At 40.6% G+C, this 13844-nt stretch overlaps 1 protein-coding gene and 6 non-coding genes across 7 annotated transcripts in view; 6 read left to right on the top strand and 1 right to left on the bottom strand.

The window, feature by feature from the left end:
• The window catches only part of LOC124203399 (mRNA-capping enzyme-like), an 80941-nt gene that overhangs the window by 64120 nt on the left and 2977 nt on the right, over positions 1-13844 (bottom strand). The window lies entirely within an intron of this gene.
• Trnar-acg lies at positions 4079-4151 on the top strand. Its single transcript has one exon. It is a non-coding gene; the product is annotated as a tRNA-Arg (tRNA).
• Positions 4602-4674, top strand: Trnar-acg. Its single transcript has one exon. It is a non-coding gene; the product is annotated as a tRNA-Arg (tRNA).
• On the top strand, positions 9128-9200 carry Trnar-acg. Its single transcript has one exon. It is a non-coding gene; the product is annotated as a tRNA-Arg (tRNA).
• Positions 10173-10245, top strand: Trnar-acg. Its single transcript has one exon. It is a non-coding gene; the product is annotated as a tRNA-Arg (tRNA).
• Trnar-acg lies at positions 11220-11292 on the top strand. The gene has a single exon. It is a non-coding gene; the product is annotated as a tRNA-Arg (tRNA).
• Trnar-acg lies at positions 12268-12340 on the top strand. Its single transcript has one exon. It is a non-coding gene; the product is annotated as a tRNA-Arg (tRNA).

Genomic DNA, 13844 nt, shown 5'->3' with positions numbered 1-13844 from the left:
CAAGGCTATCCAACGTCAACATTTTGCCGTCCCCACCATTGAGCAGCTGTTCAGCAAGTTGGGCAAGGCTCGATATTTTTGCAGCCTTGATGCTGCGTCTGGTTTCTATCAGATTCCTTTGTCTGATGCCGCTTCCTATTTGTGCACAATGGCCACTCCGAAAGGCCGGTATCGGTTCCTCCGGCTGCCGTTTGGGTTGAAGTCAGCACCTGAAATTTATCTTCAGACGATGAACGACTTGTTTGGAGACCTGCCCGGTGTGCTCATCTATTTTGATGATTTCCTTGTAACGGGTGAAACGGAGGAGGAACTTCTCACCAACCTTCGTCAAGTGTTTGTGCGTTGCCGTCTCCATGACTTGAAGCTCCAGTTAAAGAAGTGCAAGTTCTTCCTCCAGGAGCTCCCGTGGCTAGGCCATGTTATTGGCCAAGGAACTTTAAAGCCGGACCCTTTCAAAATTTCAGCGATTGTGGAAATGCCTGATCCAACTTGTCCGGCAGATCTCATCCGTCTCCTGGGCATGGTGACATACCTGGACAAGTTCTGCCAAAATCTCGCGGGTCTGACGCGACCCTTACGTGACTTACTCAAAGCAGATGCAGCGTGGGTGTGGGAAGAGCCCCAGAAGATGGCCCTTAATCAGCTAAAAAGTGCGTTGTCGTCTCTTCCAGTGCTACGACTGTTTGACCTTTCGCTGCCCTTGGTCGTGTCAGTTGATGCGTCTCCCGTCGGCATCGGTGCAGTGTTGCTTCAAAATAACCAGCCGATCGCGTACTCGTCAACGTCGTTAACCGTTACTCAAAAACGGTACTTTCAGATCGAAAAGGAGCTGTTGGCGGTCCAGTTTGGACTCATGCGATTCCGGCAGTACGTATATGGACAAATGGTGGTGGTTGAAACCGATCACAAGCCGTTGGTTGGCCTCCTGGACAAGCCCATTGCTTCTTGCTCCCCGAGAATCCAGCGGATGCGTCTACAACTCCAACGATTCGATTTCAAGCTAGTCTACAAGCCGGGCAAGGAGTTGTTTATCGCCGACACGCTTAGTCGGGCTCCGTCGCCCCGCCTTTTTACCGATGACGTCACTCAAGACTGTGAGGAGCAGGTTCACGCTGTTCTTGACCTGGTTATTCCTCATGATTCAACTCGTGTCAAGTTTGCTGCAGCTACGACAGCAGATCCAACTCTCCGTCTCCTGAAAGAAGTTCTTCATCGTGGATGGCCTGATCACAAAGCCCAGTGTCCGGTGGCCGTAAAGCCGTTTTGGCCAGTACGCCACCACTTGTCTGAAGCTGATGGTCTGCTACTCAATGGCAGCCGGTTGGTGGTTCCGATTTCGCTTCGGCAGGAAGTGTTGGCCGGAATACACGACGGCCATTTTGGAGAGGTGAAGTGCATCTTACGGGCAAAATCGGCCGTTTATTGGCCCGGGTGTGACGAGCAAATTCGCAACATGGTGGCCAGCTGTTCGACCTGCCAAACGCATCGCCATCGAAACCCAGCGCAGCCTCTTCGTCCAGTGCCGTTGCCGGTTCATGCCTTTCAGTGGGTGTCAGCTGACATTTTTCTACATGGTGGCGTTAACTACCTCCTGGTTGTTGATGCATACAGCAAGTGGCCAGCATGCGTTCCGTTGCGCAGTTTATCGTCGTCATCCGTCGTCGCCGAAATGGAACGCATATTTAGTGACTTTGGCGTTCCGGAAATCGTCATGTCAGACAATGGCTCGCAGTTTGATTGCGCCGAATTTCGAGAGTTCTGCGAGGGCCGTGCAATTCGGTCAGTGACATCCAGCCCAACCTACGCCCAATCCAATGGTCTGGTGGAGCGCCACATACAGACAGTGAAAAAGACGCTCCTAAAAATGTTCACGGATGGCCGGTCTCTGTGGGAGGCCTTGGCGGCCATTCGGTCAACTCCTATATCGGCGGAACTGCCGTCTCCGGCAGTATTATTGCAAGGACGCCACCTCCGTGGCAGTTTGCCGTTTTTGCAAGATCGTCTGGTTCCACAGTTTGTCCCTGCCAAGTTCGTTCACGGCCAGCTCCAGCGTCGTCAGGCTACGGCTTGTTTTAATCACAGCGGTCGTCCGGATGTTCGTGGGTCGGCCCTCATTATCGGTCAACGTGTCCGGGCGTTCATCTCTGGATTGTGGTTGCCAGGTGCCGTCGAAGCTGTTTGCAGCGAACCAGATTCATATGTCGTAAGATTGGCGGACGGGCGAGCTTTTCGTCGGACGCGCCGCGACATAAATCTTGACAACTCGCCGTCGGCAGGATTGGCCGTGGGTCAACAGAGTGGTGGTGCTGCTGTAGTCCCGTCAGCTGTTCGCGGTTATCGCCCCGCCCCTGCTAATCATCTACTGCCGGCCCTGTCTTGGTCTCCGCCTGGTCCGCCTGCCCGCGCTGTGAATGTTCCAGTTGCCCAGCCGCTTCCGGTAGCCCTGGGTCAACCGTCATCGACACCACAGCTCCGCCAGTAGTTGTCAACCCGGCGCCCGGCCCGGCATCCCCTGCTAGGCCACGTACGGCGCCCGTCTCAACCGACCAGCGTGCTGCCGTCCAGCGGCCCTCTGTCCAGCCCCCCCCTGGCTGTGTCAAGTCCGCTGGCCGTCGCGCCTCATCGTCCGGGCTCGACTCGCTCTGGTCGCCCTTACCTCAAACCGTCTTAATTGTCTGTATTTGATTCCGTGTCCGTTGTCCTGGCTGCTTTGCTAGTGACACGTTTGGCCGTTTTGCTCTACGTTCACTCATGGAATTCGTCGTCTAATTCTCAATTTTTCTCTCTTCCTGTGTCTCGTCTCATTGTTCATGTCATGTCGTGTTCTTGTCTCATTGTTCGTTTCATTGTGTTCATTTTCTGGTTTTCGTCCCATTGTTCATCTCATGTCGTGTGTTCTCATTGTTCATTTCATTGTGTTTGTTCTCTTGTTCGGCGTGTTAGTTCTTGTCGTTTATTTGTGTGTAATCAGTGTGCAAGGGGGAGATGTTGTAGAATCTAGCGCTAGATGGCGTGCCACCTAGAGTGGGCATATCCCCTCGATGCAGAGCCCAATACAATCAGTCTTAGACACACACTTGTCTTTATAACAGCACGTTCATACGATTTGTGGAAAATGTAAGCTTAAGAATCTAAACGAATTGTTAATGGGTTCCATAGGATTGAATAATTAAACAGAAATACAAGAAATAAAAGCATTCGAAAAAACATCCCAGTTAAGAGAAAAGCGTATTTTTCTTTTCTAACTTTTAATTTAGTAAAAAGAACGTTTAATCTTGTTTCACATGTTGATGTGGATCCGTCGTGGATGGAACTCTGTGCTTGAAATTAATATAGTCGTATACATATTGCTAAACAATACCTGGCAATCAAACAACGTTTTCCAGATTTGTTAGAGGATCACGAGATGGAAAAATTAAGAACAAAAAAGGATGAATGTGTTCCACAGTCCATAGAGCCCATCGAGTTTAAAGTTTCATTCCCAAAAATTCATCCCTCGGATCCGGAGAAATTAGGTATGGAAATTTTTAAGGACAAAAATTAAGTGGATTACAGGACGTGTGGCCCAATGGATAAGACACCTGCTTACGTAGCAGGAGATTCCAGGTTCGATCCCTGGCACGTTCATACGAATTGTGGAAAATGTAAGCTTAAGAATCTAAACGAATCGTTAATGGGTTCCATAGGATTGAATAATTAAACAGAAATACAAGAAATAAAACTATTCGAAATAACATCCCAGTTAAGAGCAAAGCGTATTTTTCTTTGCTAACTTTTAATTTAGTAATAACAACGTTTTATCTTGTTTCACACGTTGATGTGGATCCGTCGTGGATGGAACTCTGTACTTGAAATTAATATAGTCGTATACATATTGCTAAACAACCTGGCAATAAACAACGTTTTCCAGATTTGTTAGAGGATCACGAGATGGAAAACTTAAGAACAAAAAAGGATGAATGTGTTCCACAGTCCATAGAGCCCATCGAGTTTAAAGTTTCATTCCCAAAAATTCATCCCTCGGATCCGGAGAAATTAGGTATGGAAATGTTCAAGGACAAAAATTAAGGGGATTACAGGACGTGTGGCCCAATTGATAAGGCGCCTGCCTACGGAGCAGGAGATTCCAGGTTCGATCCCTGGCACGTTCATACGTATTGTGGAAAATGTAAGCTTAAGAATCTAAACGAATCATTAATGGGTTCCATAGGATTGAATAATTAAACAGAAATACAAGAAATAAAAGTATTCGACATAAAATCCCAGTTAAGAGCAAAGCGAATTTTTTTTCTAACTTTCAATTTAGTAAAAAGAACGTTTTATCTTGTTTCAAACGTTGATGTGGATCCGTCGTGGATGGAACTCTGTGCTTGAAATTAATATAGTCGTATACATATTGCTAAACAACCTGGCAATCAAACAACATTTTCCAGATTTCTTAGAGGATCACGAGATGGAAAAATTAAGAACAAAAAAGGATGAATGTGTTCCACAGTCCATAGAGCCCATCGAGTTTAAAGTTTCATTCCCAAAAATTCATCCCTCGGATCCGGAGAAATTAGGTATGGAAATTTTTAAGGACAAAAAATATGTGTATCACAGGACGTGTGGCCCAATGGATAAGGCGCCTGCCTACGGAGCAGGAGATTCCAGGTTCGATCCCTGGCACGTTCATACGTATTGTGGAAAATGTAAGCTTAAGAATCTAAACGAATCGTTTAAGGTCAATAGGATTGAATAATTAAACAGAAATACAGGAAATAAAAGTATTCGAAATAAAATCCCAGTTAAGAGCAAAGCATATTTTTTTTCTAACTTTAATTTAGTAAAAAGAACGTTTTATTTTGTTTCACACGTTGATGTGGATCCGTCGTGGATGGAACTCTGTGCTTGAAATTAATATAGTCGTATATATATTGCTAAACAACCTGGCAATCAAACAACGTTTTCCAGATTTGTTAGAGGATCACGAGATGGAAAATTTAAGAACAAAAAAGGATGAATGTGTTCCACAGTCCAAAGAGCCCATCGAGTTTAAAGTTTCATTCCCAAAAATTCATCCCTCGGATCCGGAGAAATAAGGTATGGAAATTTTTAAGGACAAAAACAAGATTCCTTCGGTAACGTCCTTCGGTAATTTTTTTAAACGTTAAAGAGACAGAAAATCAAGGTTATAGTAGAATTATACACACTATAACGTTTGGAAAATTCTGTTTCCCTTTATTATCTTCCATAATTGATTCTTTATAACTAATTGAAAAATAATCTGTAATATTATGAGTGGTGCGAATTATGAATGGCGGAGGATTCGCCCCGCCACCCCACGTCGCACTTCATGTTTAGATTAAGTTATAGCAATATTTATTACTATAGTAACATGGAATTAGAAAAATTATTAGTTACATATTAACTACAAAGAAATTGATGTGCTCTTATAGCAGTTAGATTAAACCACCGCTGAAAAAATCTTTATAATTAAGGCATAAAACCTAAGTGTTTTACAACCGGTTCCGAAATCGATACCGATGGTAGCGTCGCTAGCGATATTACCATTGCTTTACTTCGACTTTTGTTACATTATTTGGTGTACTCACCAACCGGGCCACGCATTCCCTTATAAAGAAATGTCAATGTTGGTCTAATGGTTAGCAACTCGGGCTGCCACTCGTATTGATTATGGTTCGAATCTCGATCTCGAAAAATAAATTTGTTATTTTTGAAAAATTAAACTTAATAAGCTTTCGGAGGTAAATGGAAGTGGAAGATCGGTGGTAACTCTTCACGACCACCAGAAGATCTTGATGACTGTGAAGAGGACAAGGAAAGAAGAGAGAGATGACCCAGAGCTTCAAAATGAGTATAATCAAACATTTTTAAATGTTCCTCAACTTCTTGGTTGATGACTAACTGTTAAAAAAAGGAGGAATAGAAATTTTACTTGATAAAAAAATTTATTAAAATCAAGACAAAAAACAGTAAACAAAAAGAGGTGATAATAAAACAAAAGATTTAAAAAAGTAATAATGGGAAAATACAAAGTAAAAAGAAGAATAAAGACGAAATCGAAATCGAACATAAAAACAAAATCAAATAATAAATACTCTCCACTCCCGTAGCAGAAAACTTGTCTTGCTAGGGAAGATCCAAACTTTTTTTTTGTTTTTGTTTACACTGCTGAGCATGCACTGACAGTTGGAAGGTTACGCAAAAAAAGCGAATTCACTGCCTAGGATTCGGCAACCAGCTAGGTAACAAGTACGCAAATTAAATTTTTAAAACAGTAATGAAAACAAATGAAAACCCCGTTACGCCATGTATCAAATTTAGACAGAATTATATACAAAATTTGGTGACGATTGGTCATTCAGGGAAGAAACGTATAAAGGAACACTAAATGGACATTAAACCCTCTGAATTTCACTACTAGCTACTACTACCCTACCCCCTATACCCCACACCCTATATTGTTAAGGACCTTCGTATATAAATATACCTCAGGGATTAAGTGGAATACAGGACGTGTGGCCCGATGGATAAGGCGCCTGCCTACGGAGCAGGAGATTCCAGGTTCGATCCCTGGCACGTTCATACGTATTGTGGAAAATGTAAGCTTAAGAATCTAAACGAATCGTTAATGGGTTCCATAGGATTGAATAATTAAACAGAAATACAGGAAATAAAAGTATTCGAAAGAAAATCCCAGTTAAGAGCAAAGCGTATTTTTTTTCTAACTTTTAATTTAGTAAAAAGATCGTTTTATTTTGTTTCACACGTTGATGTGGATCCGTCGTGGATGGAACTCTGTGCTTGAAATTAATATAGTCGTATACATATTGCTAAACAACCTGGCAATTAAACAACATTTTCCAGATTTGTTAGAGGATCACGAGATGGAAAACTTAAGAACAAAAAAGGATGAATGTGTTCCACAGTCCATAGAGCCCATCGAGTTTAAAGTTTCATTCCCAAAAATTCATCCCTCTGATCCGGAGAAATTAGGTATGGAAATTTTCAAGGACAAAAATTAAGTGGATAACAGGACGTGTGGCCCAATGGATAAGGCGCCTGCCTACGGAGCAGGAGATTCCAGGTTCGATACATGGCAATTTCATTCGAATTGTGGAAAATATAAGCTTAAGAATCTAAACGAATCGTTAATGGGTTCCATAGAATAGATTAATTAAACAGAAATACAAGAAATAAAAGAATTCGAAATAAAATCCCAGTTAAGAGCAAAGCGTATTTTTCTTTTCTAACTTTTAATTAAGTAATAACAACGTTTTATCTTGTTTCACACGTTGATGTGGTTCCGTCGTGGATGGAACTCTGTGCTTGAAATTAATATAGTCGTATACATATTGCTAAACAACCTGGCAATCAAACAACATTTTCCAGATTTGTTAGAGGATCACGAGATGGAAAAATTAAGAACAAAAAAGGATGAATGTGTTCCACAGTCCATAGAGCCCATCGAATTTAAAGTTTCATTCCCAAAAATTCATCCCTCGGATCCGGAGAAATTAGGTATGGAAATTTTTAAGGACAAAAATTAAGTGGATTACAGGACGTGTGGCTCAATAAATAAGGCGCCTGCCTACGGAGCAGGAGATTCCAAGTTCGATCCCTCGCACGTTCATACGAATTGTGGAAAATGTAAGCTTGAGAATCTAAACGAATCGTTAATGGGTTCCATAGGATTGAATAATTAAACAGAAATACAAGAAATAAAAGTATTCGAAATAAAATCCCAGTTTAAAGCGTATTTTTTTTCCTAACTTTTAATTTAGTAATAAGAACGTTTTATCTTGTTTCACACGTTGATGTGGATCCGTCGTGGATGGAACTCTGTGCTTGAAATTAATATAGTCGTATACATATTGCTAAACAACCTGGCAATCAAACAACATTTTCCAGATTTGTTAGAGGATCACGAGATGGAAAAATTAAGAACAAAAAAGGATGAATGTGTTCCACAGTCCATAGAGACCATCGAGTTTAAAGTTTCATTCCCAAAAATTCATCCCTCGGATCCGTAGAAATTAGGTATGTATATTTTTAAGGACAAAAATTTAGTGGATTACAGGACGTGTGGCCCAATGGATAAGGCACCTGCCTACGGAGCAGGAGATTCCAGGTTCGATCCCTGGAACGTTCATACGAATTGTGTAAAATGTGAGCTTAAGAATCTAAACGAATCGTTAATGGGTTCCATAGGATTGAATAATTAAACAGAAATACAAGAAATAAAAGTATTCGAAATAAAATCCCAGTTAAGAGCAAAGCGTATTTTTTTCTATCTTTTAATTTAGTAATGAGAACGTTTTATCTTGTTTCACACGTTGATGTGGATCCGTCGTGGATGGAACTCTGTGCTTGAAATTAATATAGTCGTATAAATATTGCTAAACAACCTGGCAATCAAACAACATTTTCCAGATTTGTTAGAGGATCACGAGATGGAAAATTTAAGAACAAAAAAGGATGAATGTGTTCCACAGTCCATAGAGCCCATCGAATTTAAAGTTTCATTCCCAAAAATTCATCCCTCGGATCCGGAGAAATTAGGTATGGAAATGTTCAAGGACAAAAATTAAGTGGCTTACAGGACGTGTGGCCCAAAGGATAAGGCGCCTGCCTACGGAGCAGGAGATTCCAGGTTCGATCCCTGGCACGTTCATACGTATTGTGGAAAATCTAAGCTTAAGAAACTAAACAAATCGTTTATAGGTTCCATAGGATAGAATAATTAAACAGAAATACAGGAAATAAAAGTATTCGAAATAAAATCCCAGTTAAGAGCAAAGCGTATTTTTTTTCTAACTTTTAATTTAGTAATAAGAACGTTTTATCTTGTTTCACACGTTGATGTGGATCCGTCGTGGATGGAACTCTGTGCTTGAAATTAATATAGTCGTATACATATTGCTAAACAACCTGGCAATCAAACAACATTTTCCAGATTTGTTAGAGGATCACGAGATGGAAAAATTAAGAACAAAAAAGGATGAATGTGTTCCACAGTCCATAGAGACCATCGAGTTTAAAGTTTCATTCCCAAAAATTCATCCCTCGGATCCGTAGAAATTAGGTATGTATATTTTTAAGGACAAAAATTTAGTGGATTAAAGGACGTGTGGCCCAATGGATAAGGCACCTGCCTACGGAGCAGGAGATTCCAGGTTCGATCCCTGGCACGTTCATACGAATTGTGGAAAATGTGAGCTTAAGAATCTAAACGAATCGTTAATGGGTTCCATAGGATTGAATAATTAAACAGAAATACAAGAAATAAAAGTATTCGAAATAAAATCCCAGTTAAGAGCAAAGCGTATTTTTTTCTATCTTTTAATTTAGTAATGAGAACGTTTTATCTTGTTTCACACGTTGATGTGGATCCGTCGTGGATGGAACTCTGTGCTTGAAATTAATATAGTCGTATAAATATTGCTAAACAACCTGGCAATCAAACAACATTTTCCAGATTTGTTAGAGGATCACGAGATGGAAAATTTAAGAACAAAAAAGGATGAATGTGTTCCACAGTCCATAGAGCCCATCGAATTTAAAGTTTCATTCCCAAAAATTCATCCCTCGGATCCGGAGAAATTAGGTATGGAAATGTTCAAGGACAAAAATTAAGTGGCTTACAGGACGTGTGGCCCAAAGGATAAGGCGCCTGCCTACGGAGCAGGAGATTCCAGGTTCGATCCCTGGCACGTTCATACGTATTGTGGAAAATCTAAGCTTAAGAAACTAAACAAATCGTTTATAGGTTCCATAGGATTGAATAATTAAACAGAAATACAGGAAATAAAAGTATTCGAAATAAAATCCCAGTTAAGAGCAAAGCGTATTTTTTTTCTAACTTTTAATTTAGTAATAAGAACGTTTTATCTTGTTTCACACGTTGATGTGGATCCGTCGTGGATGGAACTCTGTGCTTGAAATTAATATAGTCGTATACATATTGCTAAACAACCTGGCAATCAAACAACATTTTCCAGATTTGTTAGAGGATCACGAGATGGAAAAATTAAGAACAAAAAAGGATGAATGTGTTCCACAGTCCATAGAGCCCATCGAGTTTAAAGTTTCATTCCCAAAAATTCATCCCTCGGATCCGGAGAAATTAGGTATGGAAATGTTAAAGGACAAAAGTTAAGTGGAATACAGGACGTGTGGCCCAATGGATAAGGCGCCTGCCTACGGAGCAGGAGATTCCAGGTTCGATCCCTGGCACGTTCATACGTATTGTGGAAAATGTAAGCTTAAGAATCTAAACGAATCATTAATGGGTTCGATAGGATTGAATAATTAAACAGAAATAAAAGAAATAAAAGTATTCGACATAAAATCCCAGTTAAGAGCAAAGCGTATTTTTTTCTAACTTTTAATTTAGTAATAAGAACGTTTTATCTTGTTTCACACGTTGATGTGGATCCGTCGTGGATGGAACTCTGTGCTTGAAATTAATATAGTCGTATACATATTGCTAAACAACCTGGCAATCAAACAACATTTTCCAGATTTGTTAGAGGATCACGAGATGGAAAAATTAAGAACAAAAAAGGATGAATGTGTTCCACAGTCCATAGAGCCCATCAAGTTTAAAGTTTCATTCCAAAAAATTCATCCCTCGGATTCGGAGAAATTAGGTATGGAAATGTTCAAGGACAAAAATTAAGTGGATTACAGGACATGTGGCCCAATGGATAAGGCGCCTGTCTACGGAGCAGGAGATTCCAGGTTCGATCCCTGGCACGTTCATACGAATTGTGGACAATGTAAGCTTGAGAATCTAAACGAATCGTTAATGGGTTCCATAGAATTGATTAATTAAACAGAAATTCAAGAAATAAAAGAATTCGAAATAAATTCCCAGTTAAGAGCAAAGCGTATTTGTCTTTTCTAACTTTTAATTTAGTAATAAGAACGTTTTATCTTGTTTCACACGTTGATGTGGATCCGTCGTGGATGGAACTCTGTGCTTGAAATTAATATAGTCGTATACATATTGCTAAACAACCTGGCAATCAAACAACATTTTCCAGATTTGTTAGAGGATCACGAGATGGAAAAATTAAGAACAAAAACGGATGAATGTGTTCCACAGTCCATAGAGACCATCGAGTTTAAAGTTTCATTCCCAAAAATTCATCCCTCGGATCCGTAGAAATTAGGTATGTATATTTTTAAGGACAAAAATTTAGTGGATTACAGGACGTGTGGCCCAATGGATAAGGCACCTGCCTACGGAGCAGGAGATTCCAGGTTCGATCCCTGGCACGTTCATACGAATTGTGGAAAATGTGAGCTTAAGAATCTAAACGAATCGTTAATGGGTTCCATAGGATTGAATAATTAAACAGAAATACAAGAAATAAAAGTATTCGAAATAAAATCCCAGTTAAGAGCAAAGCGTATTTTTTTTCTAACTTTTAATTTAGTAATAAGAACGTTTTATCTTGTTTCACACGTTGATGTGGATCCGTCGTGGATGGAACTCTGTGCTTGAAATTAATATAGTTGTATACATATTGCTAAACAACCTGGCAATCAAACAACATTTTCCAGATTTGTTAGAGGATCACGAGATGGAAAAATTAAGAACAAAAAAGGATGAATGTGTTCCACAGTCCATAGAGCCCATCAAGTTTAAAGTTTCATTCCAAAAAATTCATCCCTCGGATCCGGAGAAATTAGGTATGGAAATGTTCAAGGACAAAAATTAAGTGGATTACAGGACATGTGGCCCAATGGATAAGGCGCCTGTCTACGGAGCAGGAGATTCCAGGTTCGATCCCTGGCACGTTCATACGAATTGTGGACAATGTAAGCTTGAGAATCTAAACGAATCGTTAATGGGTTCCATAGAATTGATTAATTAAACAGAAATTCAAGAAATAAAAGAATTCGAAATAAATTCCCAGTTAAGAGCAAAGCGTATTTGTCTTTTCTAACTTTTAATTTAGTAATAAGAACGTTTTATCTTGTTTCACACGTTGATGTGGATCCGTCGTGGATGGAACTCTGTGCTTGAAATTAATATAGTCGTATACATATTGCTAAACAACCTGGCAATCAAACAACATTTTCCAGATTTGTTAGAGGATCACGAGATGGAAAAATTAAGAACAAAAAAGGATGAATGTGTTCCACAGTCCATAGAGACCATCGAGTTTAAAGTTTCATTCCCAAAAATTCATCCCTCGGATCCGTAGAAATTAGGTATGTATATTTTTAAGGACAAAAATTTAGTGGATTACAGGACGTGTGGCCCAATGGATAAGGCACCTGCCTACGGAGCAGGAGATTCCAGGTTCGATCCCTGGCACGTTCATACGAATTGTGGAAAATGTGAGCTTAAGAATCTAAACGAATCGTTAATGGGTTTCATAGGATTGAATAATTAAACAGAAATACAAGAAATAAAAGTATTCGAAATAAAATCCCAGTTAAGAGCAAAGCGTATTTTTTTCTATCTTTTGATTTAGTAATGAGAACGTTTTATCTTGTTTCACACGTTGATGTGGATCCGTCGTGGATGGAACTCTGTGCTTGAAATTAATATAGTCGTATAAATATTGCTAAACAACCTGGCAATCAAACAACATTTTCCAGATTTGTTAGAGGATCACGAGATGGAAAATTTAAGAACAAAAAAGGATGAATGTGTTCCACAGTCCATAGAGCCCATCGAATTTAAAGTTTCATTCCCAAAAATTCATCCCTCGGTTCCGGAGAAATTAGGTATGGAAATGTTCAAGGACAAAAATTAAGTGGATTACAGGACGTGTGGCCCAAAGGATAAGGCGCCTGCCTACGGAGCAGGAGATTCCAGGTTCGATCCCTGGCACGTTCATACGTATTGTGGAAAATCTAAGCTTAAGAAACTAAACAAATCGTTTATAGGTTCCATAGGATTGAATAATTAAACAGAAATACAAGAAATAAAAGTATTCGAAATAAAATCCCAGTTAAGAGCAAAGCGTATTTTTCTTTTCTAACTTTTAATTTAGTAATAAGAACGTTTTATCTTGTTTCACATGTTGATGTAATGCCCCGCGGAGCCTATTGGCCCCGCCTCTCCACGTCACTCCAATGACGTCACGCTAGGACGTCACGACCGGCATCACACCCGACGTCACGCCGTACATCATGCTACTCAGCAACTTCTGAGTCAGCACTCGCCAACGCCGGGCTGGCCCTCACTCACGCTCGGACCAGCCGGCGTTGCAACCCGGACCGGACACCATGCTGAGGACTCAGCACTTACAATCCCGGAACGACTTGCTGCACAGACCGGGAACGACTCGCCGTACCAGCCGGGTCCGAGCTTGCAGAGCGCTGACAAAGCGATCCCGCCACATATAAACCGTCTCTCTTCCCCCACTCTCTCTCTCGCTGTACTCCCGCCTAGTAACTCACACGCAATACATCTCCTACTACCACTCAACCCGGTCTCTCTATCGTAGTGTAATCTGTGTATTACATTGATGTGGATCCGTCGTGGATGGAACTCTGTGCTTGAAATTAATATAGTCGTATACATATTGCTAAACAACCTGGCAATCAAACAACATTTTCCAGATTTGTTAGAGGATCACGAGATGGAAAAATTAAGAACAAAAAAGGATGAATGTGTTCCAGAGTCCATAGAGCCCATCGAGTTTAAAGTTTCATTCCAAAAAATTCATCCCTCGGATCCGGAGAAATTAGGTATGGAAATATTCAAGGACAAAAATTAAGTGGATTACAGGACATGTGGCCCAATGGATAAGGCGCCTGTCTACGGAGCAGGAGATTCCAGGTTCGATCCCTGGCACGTTCATACGAATTGTGGA

The sequence above is a fragment of the Daphnia pulex genome, chromosome 2 (genome assembly GCF_021134715.1).
Source record: "Daphnia pulex isolate KAP4 chromosome 2, ASM2113471v1".
NCBI lineage: Eukaryota > Metazoa > Arthropoda > Branchiopoda > Diplostraca > Daphniidae > Daphnia > Daphnia pulex.
Note: the sequence above shows the minus strand (reverse complement) of the source record. Positions and strands in the feature narration are given on the sequence as shown.